This window comes from Pezoporus occidentalis, unplaced genomic scaffold (genome assembly GCF_034315485.1).
Source record: "Pezoporus occidentalis ecotype Australia unplaced genomic scaffold, CSIRO_AGI_Poc_V1 ctg124, whole genome shotgun sequence".
In the NCBI taxonomy this organism is placed as follows: Eukaryota; Metazoa; Chordata; class Aves; order Psittaciformes; family Psittacidae; genus Pezoporus; species Pezoporus occidentalis.
Genome location: NW_026913038.1, coordinates 2,847,473 through 2,863,556, shown reverse-complemented (window position 1 = coordinate 2,863,556; position 16,084 = coordinate 2,847,473). Strand labels below are relative to the sequence as shown.

At 42.3% G+C, this 16,084-nt stretch overlaps 1 long non-coding RNA gene across 1 annotated transcript in view; it reads left to right on the top strand.

The window, feature by feature from the left end:
• LOC134158081 (uncharacterized) overlaps positions 1-16,084 on the top strand; it is a 203,428-nt gene that overhangs the window by 47,435 nt on the left and 139,909 nt on the right. The gene's annotated exons all lie outside the window — the stretch shown is intronic.

Genomic DNA, 16,084 nt, shown 5'->3' with positions numbered 1-16,084 from the left:
CGAGATGAGTTTAGGGTGCTTCAGATCAGTTTTTAGGGAGCTGAAGAATCACAACAATTAGCTGCCTTTACCTTTCTCAGCTGTGTGGAGTGCTATGTAGATTTTTCTTTCTCTTATTCTCTTTTCCAGAAACAGTTGATCAGAATGGTACTAAATAGCAGCAAAAACCAAAAAGGGAACAGCTGTTTCCAGTGATTAGTAATGGGTGGAAGGGAGGCAACAGCCCAGGATGTTTTCCCAGCCTGGAAAAGATGCACAGTTCTGTGGTTTTCACAGCTCTCTCCATTGTCAGAAAACCGTGTCTCCAAAGGCGGCAGAGCGAGCAGGGGCAGGTACTGGGGTGAGGTTGGGGCTGCCCCTCCTGACACCTCCTGCTCAGAAAGGGCCTTTGGGTGTTTGGTGACAGTGGAGAGGGGCACGGTGACCCGAGTGACACCCCTCCATGCCCTGGTTCACCGTACTAATCTGGGGGGAGCATGGATTATGGAGTCCTTGTTTTTTAGTGAGGGAGGTCTTCTACTGCTTGAACCTCAAAGCTAAGGACTGCTTTTGTGCAGGGCCTGAACTGACATTCTCAGTCTGGTCTTCCACAGTCTGGCAGACAGAATCCCTGTACAAACTCTGCAAATAGACCATAATTTCTGCATGAAACTAGATTGATGCAGCCACCTCTGAAGAAGATTTTTGAGAGCGGCACTTGAGCACGAGCAGTCAATATTTGTACATTACAGCATTAAGCTGTTCTCAGTAGAAGAATAATTATCTAATAGTTAACACACTACAGCTTGGAAGTGGGAAGTCAAATACTTTTTGCCTGCTGTTACCTTAGTTACTCTGTCTATACATTGGGGATAAAATCAGAACCCCCTATAAAAGGCCTGGGGAGCTATTGCAAGTGTTAATGAATGTTTGCAGAGATCTTGAAAGTTCTCTGATTAAAGTAATTATCAATGTGAAGTGTTAAAATCTTTTTGCAGACTTGGCTGCTGTGAAAAGGACTGGAATAGAAGAAGCTGGTTTTCAATGTTGAGAAACTTTTGAAAGCAGAATTTGAAAAAGAATGGTTATATGTTAACTGTAACCATGAGAGATTTTATATATTTAAAGAAAGGCAGATCCTGTGATATTGACACAATATGCCAGGCTTTTTCCCACTCTGGCAAGCCAAACCATCCTATTTCCTGCTAGGGATTCTGAAAAGTATACTCTTATCTTCTATTTAAGATGTGCCTTAATTATTATTACCCATTATAGATCATACAGACATAGAGATCTCCTGTAAAAGCTATTCAAGAAACATTCAGGGGGAAGAGGAGTTCACAAATATTTTGTATAATCTCAGAATTAGACCCAGAACACCTCTTCTCCTGCCTTGTCTCTTTTTTCTTTTTTTAATTTATTTTTCAAAATTACAAGCTAGGCAGTGACTGTCTACCTCCCTGTGATGTATAATGCCCAAAGAGTCACATTCTTGGTTTTTGGCAGTGCTGTAGTGAAAATGTTTTATAATAATAAAGCTTTCAGTGTTAATGGTAAGGCAAGAAGGCTTGGCGTTTCTAGACTATAACTGACTTGCACCCTCCTCTGCAGTAGCCAGTGGTAACAGAGACCATGTGCCAAGTTGTAGCATCAGTTACACCCAGACAGCCTTCGGACTGTAAGGGACAGTAGACTGGATGATGTAGCTCTAATATCAACATACTGGAAAAAACCAAAGCCAGGCAGTTGATTTTTATAATATCATATATAATCTTTTTATTGAGAGACTAGATTTAACAAATCCTTAATGGTCTGTTTAGAAAAGACCAAGCCAAGTCACAAACTTATGAGGATGGGTGTGGGCAGAGATGCTAACAGAGCAAAGTGGCTGTCTGAATCGTCCAAATAAACTTATGCAATTATATCTAAGAGTGGAGCTACCTACGTAAGTGAAAAATGAAGAGTATTTCTGTCACCCATGACTTGGTGCAGAAATCAAAGCAAGGAAGCTCACTTACCATTGCATGCAAGAAAGCCTGGCATGTTCCAAGAAGTTCAAATACACTCTGTCCTGACTGCTGGGAATTGAAGCAAACATCTTAGGTGGTTTACATGTCATGCCAGACAGACCTACCAACTGCAAACAGGGCTACTCCCTGCCACTTGGAGAGGCAAATTATCAGTGGGGAAAAAACCTGTAATCAATGTATTTTGGGAGGTCTTTTTAGCCAGAATGATGGTGATATGAGTGCTGCTGTCAAACTGGAGGGGACCTTAGGAAGGCAAATCCCACACGTGTGATGAGAGATGTATGGTTAAATACAGAGGAGCCTTGGGCAGCTCAGCTTTATCTCATGCTGGCAAAAATACACTCTGGAAAAGGTGGTGTTATCCCTACTCATATGTTGTAACATAAGGTGTCCTTTCAAATCATAGTACTGTTATGGAAACACCATAAGAGCATTCTAGGGCTTTCCACAATGAACCTCTGCCTTATCAACCTCACTTTACTGTAACAGTCTCAATGTTGCTGTTAATTGCTTCTTTTCCATTGACTGTTGCTTTGATACAAAAGCAGTTGTTGATGACTTTGTCTAAGTATCATGCAGATCAGGTTAATGACATGTAAAGAAGCCCATTGAGAGCTGCCTAATGTTTTCTTGCACATATACTTCCTATGATTTACAAAACTGTTTTTATTCTTTTTTCCTTAAACCGATGTGAATATTCTTAAACATATGGAGAGTGGCTTATAATTTTAATTTTAATCAGCTTGTTACTGATGTCATCTAATGAAGGAGGCTCAGTTGAAAATACCTCACAAGAAGACTGAATTGAGTAATAAGATTCTAGGTTGATTTACTTATTTAAAGCAAAAGACAAAGTATGTAAGCATAAATGTTGATTACGCATCAAATATCTTTAAATGCACAGAAATCATCTCTAGCAAATAGCCAAGATATACCATAAGGGAGGATGAAAATCCAAGACTTACTAGCCTGTGGAATTATCTTCTGAGGAAAGCAGAGAAATTCCCCATGATATTAAAATGAAAAAAAAAGGAGAAAAAAAACCCCTCTGACATACCTAGGTGGAATACACATGCAGTGACAGACAGGTAAGTCAGAGATTCCTAAGATATCTGTGGATAGTTTCTGTCATTAACAACTTCAGCCAGAAAAGCAACTTTGAAACTTGGAGTCTGGGGGTATATGATTCACCTGACTAAATACAGAGATCTCCATCTGTGCTCACTGTCTAGACTGCCATTCAGTCAGCAAAGAGAAAACAGGCATTTCTAGGGCATGATTTGCCTTTTCCTAAAGTAGTCATCTGGGATATGTCAGGCAACTGCTTGGAGACGAAAGGCCAAAGATGACTTTGCAGTATGGAAATTCGTGAGCCAGAAAATTTTGCTCTGTAATTCAAACTCAGTTCTAAAAACCAAGGTTTTTCCATACCTACATTGAAAACTGTAAAACATGAGGCTTCAGAACCACAAGCTAACTGAAATCCCTGGCTGAGAACTTCACCAGAGGGTAGATGCTTCCTGCACATTGGGTGTGATGGAAGCCATGGTATAGCTAGCCCATCTCTCATACCATTTTGGAAAACCTCCTCCTTCAGGATAATTTGCTCTTCAGTGACCACTTTGCAGCTGATTTTCAGTCATTCCTTTCCACGGAAAGCGTTATCCCAACTATAAATGAGTCTGTCAAAATCAGCCAGAGGAGGGCACCTTTGAGCTATGGGAGACCTCCTGGCCAGTGGGGCCGAAGGTGCTGCTTGTCCCATTAGTTTTATTTGGTGGACACTTCCTTAAAATCTTCCAGCAGTAGGCTTGGTTCAGTGTCTGTCTGCTGGCACAGACGATGGTGGGCTCCTTTCCCTTTCAGACCTTTCATTTTGTTGGCTTGCCAGTTATGGTTCCATCTCTTGGGAGGTGACAAGAGCCAGTGCTTTGTCTATGGAGGATGGTGGATCTGTGCTGCAGAGTTTGGGTGTGGATGAAGGTGCTGGTGCCTCATTTCCAGGCTCTGGGTGCTGGGAACTTGTTTTGCAGGAGGTGATTGGGCTAGCTGCTGTCCTGGGGTTCTTTGGTGCTAGTGAGCTAAACAGGGGACAAACTTGAGGGCTGCCACAAAACTGACTGCTTCAGTGTTAGCATCCTGTGGCAAGCTTATGGCCTGGTTCAGTTATCACTCTGCTAGATGATGTCTGTATCTGGAGATAGCATGGCCAAAGGCTGTTTTCAATAGGCAGTATTGTCAAGATGCACTCTTTTGTGAAGAAGAACATTTATCTCTGTAGACATCGGTGGTGCGGTGTCGCTCAGCCTCAGTACAACAAAGCAGATCCTGGAATTTATAGAGTAGCAATATGGGGGTTGCCTTGATAGCCATTAACTTAGGTTGGTTTGGAAGCACGAGCCCTGTCATGTCAAGTGCTTGACTTCATCTGGGACACTCTTCCGCTGAAAAGGTCAGGCCACTGGATTGCATAGCAGCAGAGTTGGAGAGCTTAGCAGCCGTTCCTGCAGAGACGTATTTTCAGGGAAAGTATTTAAAACATTAGCAGCAGGGGGTGGAAATCGCAGGGAAAGTAAAATTTGTACGTATTGTACATATGTTTGCTTTAAAGAGTGGGTGACCCCTGCTGAGTTTCTTGGCACTGAAAGCCAGGCCAATGAGGACATCACCAGATGGGTTCATTACCAAGGCATTTTCATTATCACCCCTCGGGGCCAGCCCCTCGCCGTCCTCCTGGTTGGAGCATGGGAAGGAACACTCTGTTCTGAATCCAGGGAGGTATGAGAACACGGGGAAGTGCTTGTTCCTGGGACAAAAAGAGCCATGGTGACTGATCATGCCGTGCAAGTTCATGTAAGAAGCTGAAGGCCAGTTTGCTGGTCCCCCTCTCTCAGCCTATATACATAAGTACACACGAGTTCAAATGCGCTATTAAGATCCTCTAAGTGCCAGTGGAAATTTGGTTCATCTCAGATGAGGCTCCCCTGGCATGACTCTCTATCAGTACATTAATTCCAGAGCTTACTGGAACTTGTACAAAGAAAACAAGAGCAGACAGAACATAAGCAAACTGAATAAATCTTGGTTAATCCAACCTGAAGGAATTCCCTACTGAAAATGGACTAATGCCTTGAACTTGTTCTGACTTATCTTGCAATATTAGTTCTCGGAAAGTGTCAAAATTACAATTTTCAACACTCCTTTAAAAACTACATTTGCAGAAACAAAGACATCAAGTTAAACAGATAGCAATTATCTGGGAAAGAGCTAAAGCACTATGCATTACGCAGGCTGTTATCTTTCCCAAATGTTGTTGGTTGCAAGCAAGCACATCAGTATAAGGCTTTGCCTCCCTTGATCAGGCTGTAGAGGCTCCACTCCTGCAAAAGACTGGTTTCTCAGCTAGTGTTGCCCTCACTTTTTTCCTCTAAGTGTGAGGATGTGACCCTGGGTTTGTGGAGTAATTGCTTTAAAATTGGGGTGGATGAAAGTCATAGGTGCGTTGATGACCTGTTAATGATTTTGAGTTAGGATTTAGTGGAGCCAATAACCTCTTTCTGCTTCAAGCAACCTCATCCACCGTGGAGAACTTGTGTGCTAGACTTGGAAGTGTGCAGGGTAGAATTTCTATCACCTCTTTCCCATTTATCATTGTTTATGCATGAAGCCACCTGTCTTCTTGGTACCTTGCCATGGTCAAAAGTAGTTTCTTTCTGTGTTCTCAAGGGAAAGAGAAGACTCATAAAAAAAAAAAAAAGCATTTTAACATTTATGAACAAAAAGCAAATACATATTGCAACAGACCTGGAAGGGTCAGAATGGACTGAATGTTCCTAAACCTTTATGGTAATTTGCTCCAGTAATTTCCATCACAATTAAGAAGCTGATATCAAAGCGGTTATTGCTATGAGTCAGGCTTGCAAGATCTGCTTCTATAGCACACATAGCTGCAGGCTGCTCATATTCAACATTTAAATGCTATTAATTTAGAAACAGTTACTAGAGATATGTCTGTGAAATGCAAGGTTTAGAGCAATACAGATATGCAATGCTGATAATAAACCCCAGCTGTGGGGAAATGAGGAAGTTTTATGCAAGCTTTAGGTCTGTGCATCCACCTTTGCCCTCAGGAATATGTCAGAGTAATCTCGAGAGATTTTTTTTTAGGATGCTGTGTCGTGGCTGTTTTCCCTCCTGCTGTTTCTGCCTTTCCTATGATGTGGATGTAAGGGAGAAAATCGGTGTTCAGTTTGGCGAAGGCAGATGTAGCAAAGGTCAACTCTTTGTCATGCTTATTATCTGTCCAAACCAGTGTTGCTATCTCCTGCCCATGCTGATTTCCATGAGGGCTGTTGGATATTGAGTGATTCTGAAAATCAAGATGTGTTACTAAGGCGCCAAAATAGGGACACAGATTTTGCATGTTTTCCCTTTGAGTATCCTGGAGCTGTTATTAGACAGATGGTAGATACAAACAGATTTCAGCCCTGGAATTGTTCATGAGTTATCCCCTTGAAAATTTGCTAGTCATTGTTTCTGCTCCAAGAGACAACTGAAAAATGGGGAATCTGGTTCAACTGTCAGCTCCCTTCCTGACTCACCGATCAAGTTACTGGTGAGAAGGATGGCAATTACCCTGTGAAACACCCATTAGAGTGAATGTTCATGAACAGCAGGATAGCAGGGAGCACGAACATGTCTGGAATTTGGATGGTGCTCGATAAGTGCGACACTGGATCATCCTTCTCTGCAAGACACTGCTTTGATTCCTCCTCCCTGGGACAGGTGTTTGCCAGATTTGTTGTGTGATGTGCACCAAGGGGAGCAGTGAATCTCCTTCTTTTCCAGAGTGGTCACTAGGAAAAGACTGAATGAGCAGCATTGTGCTGATGCCTTCCAAAGCAAGAGGATATGTTTCACCAATCTCGCTAGCATGTAATGGTCTTGCTTTCTGCTAAGTCATTTTAGATTCTCTTTGAAAATAATTTATCTTCTCAATTCACATTGAAAGAGGATGGAAAATGATTCAAGTAAAGGTCATTCCTCTGCTCATGATAATAAAGATCTACACTAGGTTTCTTTTGGAAAGCTATAGGAAGGTGCTGTGTAATCACTGTGTTAGATTTCTGGTGTAGGAGTGTCCAGTGAGGTGAAATGTCTGGGATGGATGTTCTTGTGGCTACTGTAAAGGAGCTGCGTAAGACCTGTTCTATTTTAGGTCTCTGAACATAAAATGAACCGGAAAAGTCTGTGGTGCTTTTTTGCCTTGCATGCTATAGATACATGTAGTACATGAAGTGTGGTTTGAATTCCTGTATCAACAATCTACATTGCAAACAGTTTTAGATGGGCAGTTTCTGCAGTCATGTCAGACTTGACACCACTGGATCATTTTGGTACCACCCAGATACTGTGGGAAAGCAGGTAGTTCTGGTTATGAGATGGATCACATTAAAAAAGATACTTTAATAGCAACACTGTGGTACATTTTGTATGAATCTGTGTGTGAGATTGCTTTGCTAGGTTGTCTCTCGTGTCCTCTTCTTTGGCCAGCTACAACAGTTGGTTCTGCTTTCCCCTGGCAGGCTGTGCTGTGAATATGGAAGTTCTGTGGATGCTTTTCAAATCATATCCCTGATGTCAATGGTACATGTACCCTAAAAGATAACAAAACCTACTCCTACATCCAATGTGAATGAAGCATGTAACAGCATTCCTGCCCTGGACACAGCATATCCTGGGCTGCATCAAAAGGAGCATGACCAGAAGGTCGAAGGAGGTGATGCTGCCCCTCTACTCTGCTCTCGTGAGACCTCACTTGGAGTATTGTGTGCAGTTCTGGAGTCCTCAACATAAAAAGGACATAGAACTCTTGGAACAAGTCCAGGGGAGGCCACGAGGATGATCAGGGACTGGAGCACCTCCCGTATGAAGACAGGCTGAGGAAGTTGGGGCTGTTCTGCCTGGAGAAGAGAAGGCTGCGTGGAGACCTCATAGCAGCCTTCCAGTATCTGAAGGGGGCTATAGGGATGCTGGGGAGGGACTCTTCATTAGCGACTGTAGTGATAGGACAAGGGGTAACGGGTTAAAACCTAAACAGGGGAAGTTTAGATTGGATATAAGGAGGAAATTCTTTCCTGTTAGGGTGGTGAGGCACTGGAATGGGTTGCCCAGGGAGGTTGTGAATGCTCCATCCCTGGCAGTGTTCAAGGCCAAGTTAGATGAAGCCTTGGGTGGCATGGTTTAGTGTGAGGTGTCCCTGCCCATAGCAGGGGGGTTGGAACTGGATGATCCTAAGGTCCTTTCCAACCCTAACTATTCTATGATTCTATATGTTGGTGTGAATAGTACTCCTGCACTTCAGCATTTGCAACCCCAGCACATGCTGCCTGTGAGTGTTCCCTGCAGCACATTCATCCTTCACTGCACAGAAAATCTCAAGTATCTTTTCAGATGGCTGGGGAAGAGCACAAAAATGGAATAATTTGCTCTGAGAGTAAATGCAAGATATTATAAAAAGCTTTTGCAATATGACTCAGGAACAAGAACTACTACGTGCTGTCTAGTAGGAATGCCAAAGGTCCTGTAACTGAGGTTTTTTTTCTATTTTATGACTTACCAAAAGCCAAGGTTGACCTATTAGCCCTCATTATGGCTAAGGAAACAGCCACACAATTGTGCAGCAATACAGTTTAAAATTAGTCTTGAAGCTGAGCCCAAGCAGAAGTTGACAATACAATCTGAGTTAGTATTGACTATATAATGGGAAGGAATAACCTGAGAGCACTTGCTTTCACAGTTCTAGTTTGGTTCCTAGGAATATGAATGAATTATAAATCCCAAATTTCCCTTCCTTTGGGTGCTGAAACTCTAAGTAAAAAATAACATGTCCAAATAATTTAGAAAGTCTTTCATGCAAAGATCTCAGGTAATTCACAGCAAGAGCTGTGCTGCTGAGAGATGTTTCAGATCTTTTCTTACGTGATCTGAAAATTCAGAAGAAAAAGGTCTTGGTTTTGAGTTAAGCAGGGAGAATAAAAAAAAAACAACAAACTAACTGCAAAATTGAAATTACTTCAGGTCAAGCAATAGATGTTGTTTAATCCACATATTGTACTTTGTTCAAACTTTTGAATAGTTCAAGAACATAGTGAAAGATTTTTTTTCAAATCACAAATATGGGTGATATAGAAAATTGAATACTTTTTTCTGTTTTGTTTTTTCCTTGATGTTCCCCCTTCATCCCTCTTTGGGGACATACGTTTTCCAATGGAAACAATTCGTTAAAATCAATATATGCCCAGCCAACCTATCACTGCCTGTTTTGTTTTCCTTCAACCAAAGGATTTGGTCCAGTTCTGGCTCCAAACCTCTCCCATAGGCAGCGACAGAGGCCCTCACCATTGTGGGCTGATGCTGAGCAGCTCTGAGAAGAGCACTTTGTTACCCTGGTACTAAGGGCTGGATAATCCCACTTGACACATAAATGAAGACTGTGGAGAGCTGTTGGGAGTTAGAGGAATGTCCCCCAGAAATGTCTGGTTTGGGCAGGGCTGTATGGGGTGACTCGGAAGCCACTGCAGTGACAGGAGTTCTGGCTTACAGGAACTGCTAGTGGAACAAAAAGTTGCCTCTGTCCCTGGCATGGATTGGGATAAAGCTGGGCTGTGAGCTACTGACCCAGTACAGGATGTCTGTGGGATGTGAGGGAGATTTTTTTGGACAAGAACTTTGAGAAATTCTGGAGGAAAAAATTCTGCAAACAACTGTATTTAATCTCGGTTTCTGCTCAGATGTGGATGCTCGTGGTTTGCATAGCTTGCTCAGGAAGGGGTCAGGCGTGTAACTCCATTGTGATGGATGCTGGAGGCTTCTTACTCCTTTACATAAAAAAAGACATGAACAAGGCAAAATAGCTCTCTACTGCAGTGTAAGTGAACTCTGAGCACTGGCAAGCCTCAGCCTTTGGTACGTTCAACAATAATAAATGTGTGTATTTTACGTTCCAGTAATAACCCAGTTAGAGGCACTTTGAAAGGAGATAGTGATTTATCTTTTTGTTGAAAAGTTGTCCAAAATGCAGAAACTAAGAGAAGAGAGAAGAACAAATTCTCTGGAGCTCACATCATTAATAACGTTTGGACTGAGAAAACAGGCCTTGGTTCAATAGGTGCTGAATCTCTTATACCACTTATGGGGGGCACTCGAGAAGTACAACTAAGGAGTTGTATGCACACAAATTTTTTTGAGTTCCTTTTTTCCCCCCCCTTATCTTGCCACAACAGTGGGGTCTAACTGCCCTCTGGCTAGTTGTGTTGCAAAAACTCAGCTTGCAGTATTCAGGGCTACCCCCATCTATAAGGTCCCAACCTGGACACACTATTTATGCATTAGTCATGTGGTTTTACATTCTAAAATCTGTCTTTTCCATGTGTGCCTATCTCCAAAAAGTTCATCCCTGGGGGAGGATCCAGCTTACCCCAAACCTGTGAGTGTTAGCAGCTGAGCTTCACTCTCCTGAACCGGGCCCACAGGTACCTACACTGAATGTGATTTATTAAAAAAAATAACATTAGAGTAACATTAAATACTATAACATTTATAGTAGTATAAATAACTATATAGTATAAGGATATGTGTGAGACTAGGGTTGGGTAAGAATTTGTAGTAGTCATTGTTGAAAACGTGGGGTAAGAAATGTGCCGAGAAGCATCTGGAAGGTAGTGGGGTATTCAAAGTGACCATTAAGACACATTTATACTATACTTGTAAGAATCATAGAGTCATAGAATAGTTACGGTTGGAAAGGACCTTAAGATCATCCAGTTCCAACCCCCCTACCATGGGCAGGGACACCTCACACTGTCCAGCCGGGACTTGAACACATCCGGGGACGGAGCATTCACAGCTTCCCTGGGCAACCCATTCCAGTTCATCACCATCCTTGCAGTAAAGAACTTCTTCCTTATATCAAATCTAAACTTGCCCTGTTTAAGTTTTAACCCGTTACCCCTTGTCCTGTCACTACAGTCGCTAATGATGAGTCCCTCCCCAGCATCCCTATAGGTCCCCTTCAGACACTGGAAGGCTGCTATGAGGTCTCCATTCAGCCTTCTCTTCTCCAGGATGAACAGCTCCAAGAACCAAGTGAGCTATCGTTTGGATACGTATTTTCTGTTTTTTTACTAGAATGGTAGGTAAAGGAGCTCTATCTCTGAACTGGTCAAACCCGTATTTTCCCCTCTAAAGGCTGGTATGACAAACTTGTCGTGAGACCTGTTTCAGCTGTTGGCTTCCTTAATAAGGCTGAGTTAGGGAAAGCCCAGCTGCTTCTGGCACACAAAAATAAAAGCAATTGGGAAAGGACCCAGGCACAGCAGAGGAGATGAAGGCAGTAAGGAGGTGGGACTGGGTAGCATGAGGGTTGTAGGAAACAGAGAATAGAGGAGGACAGAAACCAGTGAAGGTTATACGTTAAGTACTCTCTTTCACTTAAAAAAACAACCAAGCAAAGGGCTTTGAGTTGGGCTAGCTGCATCTGCAGGCTCCAGAGATCTGTAGTCTAATAGGTGACTCCAGAGGAAGACATATTACTTGCTTTACTTGGAATGGAGGGGAGATAGATGATGAGAGAGAAAAATCCATACAGTGTGATTAAAAAAAAAAACCTCAGCATGGAAGAGCCATGCTGGGAAAAATGTGAACAACTCATAAGGATGTTGCTGTTATTTGTTCCAGTACTTAATATTCTAGACAAAGAGGGCTGTTCTCTGTATTTCTTTCTGTGACCTTATTGTGTATTTGGATATATTTGCTGGTGACCTGGAGTTTTGGATGGGCTTTGGCTGGAAAATCTTTCTTACAGAGATTGTTTTCCTGTTTCATAATAGGAGAAATTTAACCCTTCTAAGAAAAGACAACTGGGGTCTTATTTCTGTGATGATGCCAGTAATAACAATTACTATTTTTTTTTGTCCAGTCTTTCAACACAAATCACATTTTGTACAAAATATATTTTTTTTCCTAAAAATATTTAAATTCATTTCAAAATGCAGTGGGAGTTTTGACACTGGTTTAATGGTTGTGGTATCAGCCCCTTGAGGGGGAAAAGGCAGTATGTTCTCCTTTGATCCTCTATTCATCTTCTTGCTCTTGTTATCTTCATTTCAGTGAGTCTTTTTTGTATGATGATGAAGTTGCTGTCCTGACCTCAGAACCTCTGTCCTGAGGTTCTGGCCTTCTCTCGTTTTGATACATGGGAGCATTAACTTTTTGGCACAAGTATTTGAAGCAACTTTCTCTGTGCTGGTAGTATGGCCTCTGGAAACACTTCAGGTTCACAGGAAGGAGAACAGAATTCTGGAGACGTGAAAGAATCTTAGGTGTAATTTTTGCCTCAATGATGCATCTGTAAGTTTCTTCAGGATGTGGGGAAGATGGGGCTGAAAAGGTATGTTTTTAAAATTCAGAAGATCAGTGGGCTCTTCACTGCTGAAATTCCATAATCTGTATGGCCTGATGGGGCTTCAGTTATAATACTGTGATTGAAATACCCAATGTCTTCCATTCATATGGTTTCCCCTCTGCAAAGATATATGGTGAATATGTTTGACATGCTAATATAGCACAAGATCTGTTGCTGTCCAGTACAGAGCAGCTGAGATGTTAGGAAGAGATATATCAGTATGGCCAAAAGAGATAACAAGAAATTAGTTTTCCTACTCATGTCACAAGGAAACAGTGATATGTCTTGCAGCCAGCCAGATGCTGGCTGAACAAACAAACCTCACAATATTGCACTCTTGAGCTGGTGTGCAACAAAGTAAGCAAGTGCCAGGACTGGAGACCATCCTTGGAAAGGCCTTGGCCTTTCCCAGGAATTATTCCTTGTGTGCATCACAGTCAATTCCAAGTGCTGCAGTAAGAAAGAATCATGCCTCATGCCTCAGACCTTTCCAGATCCTATAGGAAAGAGCTAGTTCCATGAACCACATCCATATGCTGTCAGAGCTGGCTAACCCCCCATGTAGTCAAAACTGCAAGCTGAATAACTGAAACCTTGCATCAGATCTGGAAAACAAACTGTTCTGTTTCATACCCCGTCACCATCCCCAGTACGAATAGCAGGGATAACACTTCAGCTGGCAGCATTGGCCATGAGGTTTAACAGAATGCAGCTTATTCTTCCATGACTCTCAGTCCTGGAGTGTTGACAGCAAGAGACTAGAAGTGGGCCAAGGAAATTGATGCTGGATGTGAGTCAGGTACAAGGCTGAATTCGGCTTGGATTTAGTATTATTGAAATACCACAGGTGGTTTCTGTTAGGATTTGGCCTCATATTGAAAGACTGAAGTTAGGTCAGCTGTTCAGTGAGATCCAACATTGAATTCTCATGAGCATGGTGAACTGACTGAGATTTCAGTCACACCTGAAGCAAAAAATTGTCCCTTTCCTGTTTGGATGTGAACTTGGGACCAGAAATCACAGGGGCAGGTGTGAAGTGTACACAGACATAAGAGTAGGCTTGGGTGTACACACGTTTTAGTTTTCTTTAGCTTAAATGGGATTTGTACCAATGAGCTATAACGTGGGGCTGACATTTGGTCCTGTGAGTGGAGGTTGACCCTTTACCTTGTTAATCCAAGAGAGGTTGTTTTATCAACTTCCAGTTGGTCGCAGAGGAACCTCAAGGTTTAAGAAAAGCCGTGAGAATGTTTGAGACTGTAAGTGAGAAACCGCAGCAGCTCATCAGCTCGTAAGTTATGTCCATAAATGCATTGAGGCTAAGCCACGTTGGGAGCACTCCACAGCCTACCGAGGATGGGTGCTGAGACACCTTTTATGCAGCTGGCTCTGGTTTATCCCATGCTTTTTGCACCTTGCATTGCTTGTGACTGTTCTGACAGATACAGATGTTATAAAAGACCCACTGATATAAAGCAAGGGACTTTACAAGATGTTCGGTTTGCTATGTGTTGCTCAGGATTGGATTTTGCTAACCTGGTTTGCTTAGAAATGCTTTGGAGAAGTGCCAGAGACTGGAGCAAGATGGAATTATATCCACGATGAGGTATGAGCAGAAAATGGTCATGCTCCCATACTTCCAATATTATCCCACAAAGCAAGGATGATTTCTATGCTTTCCAAGGCAAGGCATATAAAAGGAGAAAAATATGCCTGTGCTGGGTCAAACTGGTCAGCTAGGAGCCCAGAGAAAGCTGTTGATGTGAGATACAGGCTAGAGGCAACATGACCAAACTTTGATGCCATAAGGCTCTGGAGAATGAGTCATGTCATACTTGTCTCGTTTGTTGTGGAGTAACATTACTCCCTTTTTTCCCCTATTTTATCAGTATAGACAGGCAGTTCCTTCTGATAGCTTTCACGTATACTTTTGAAGTGCTGAAGAGGCAGAGTTGGAATTGACTGCCTTTTGTATAGGTATATGTATTAGAGTGGCAACACTTTTCATTTCCTAGCCCACATACTGAGAAGTCCTCCTTTGAATGACACAGAGACTGTAAAATCCAAGCAACAAAGCTCTTAAGTGAGAAAGTAGGAATTACCAAGTGCTATGGAGCACAGACTGGACTTAAAGATGGAAGAAATTAAATATTTCCTTGTCTATTTGGACACCAGAGGAATTTGTACTGGCTGCAGGGACAAGGGATAGCACCAGACGCATCCTTGATTTTATAGGCTCAGAATCTGCTGTGCTATTGGCCACTCTGTCACTGGTGATTTGATCCAGTTGGGTCATTAATTAGCTAGTTCACTAGCTCATTTGCAAGCGAATCTATGATTTAATAATTGTACTCAATTATGCTTGATCAGTTTGACAGCAAAAAAAGTGACAGTTACTTCATGGAGAAGCTGTCTGGTTCATTAATTTCTAATCAATAAGTAGCATAGCGGTCTGGGGTTTATTCTTTCGAGTTTGAGCAGTGCCAGTCACAAAGGGACGGATTTTGAGTTAGTTGACTCTGTTTCTAAAAGAAGACTTTTATCCTTCACGCTAGTTTGATTTTAAATATTCAGCCTGCCCTCGTCCCCCTCCTCCCCATGCACAGAGGATTTGGAGGAATCTGAATCTCAGCATCTGGTTTTTGCTATCCGTAGCCAGTAAAATAATAAAATACGGCTTCCAAAATACACAAGGTGTGCAAGAGCTGGTTTTTACCAAAAGGCTGTTTTTTTGCAGAGTCATTTTTTGCTTCTAGCTACATACTACCAAATCCTTGAGGGATCTGTAAGATAGATTTGTGGAGCCAGAGGGTTGGTTTTGGTTTGGTTTTGGGGCTTTTTTAATCCCCTTGAATTTCACCTGTGTTTCTGAGGTTGAATCATAAACAAATAGAGTTTCTATTAAACAAAAAAGAGAAGTACAAATCCTTATTCTCCAGCCCTGGGGTTTACCCAGGTATGCAGCAATATCATTTTATCACTGAAGCATCCATTGTATTAGAAAGCCCCGTTTGCCTGAGCTTAAGCCCCCGGCTGTCAGATAGAGCTGTTTCAATTTCCCTCAGTCATTCCTGCTACGGATTGTATATTCAAGGGAAAATCCTCCCCGCAATACTGGACATGCCACGCTCTAGGCCGACTGACGTTTATTAACTAATACGAAGTTGCAAATGATGTACCAACACAGTTAAACAAAAGAGCCCAGTGTTGAGCCTAAATCAAGGTCCTAAATCATAAGCCGTGGTGTGACAAACTGCACGATGTTTGCCAGTACTTTTAAAATGGGGCTTTCTTGCCAGGCTGAGAATCCATAGAGCCCAGCCAAAGAAAACAATGGGAGGGAGCCAGGGTTCTCCCAAGCCTTGGCATGAAATCCACAATAGTAGCTTTGGCTGAGGTCCATGGACTAGAGCACATGCTCCATAAGGTCACTTCAGAACACCATAATTACTTGGTATTTACTTCAGTGCTTTTTGCAGACAAAAATAATAATAATAATAATTAAAAAAAATAAAACAAGTGCCACCAATGCAGCTTAGGGACTCTGTTAGGATGCCTGGCCTTTGCTATCTTGGATTGCCCTGTCACTGGTACTGTCTGATAGAGTGGG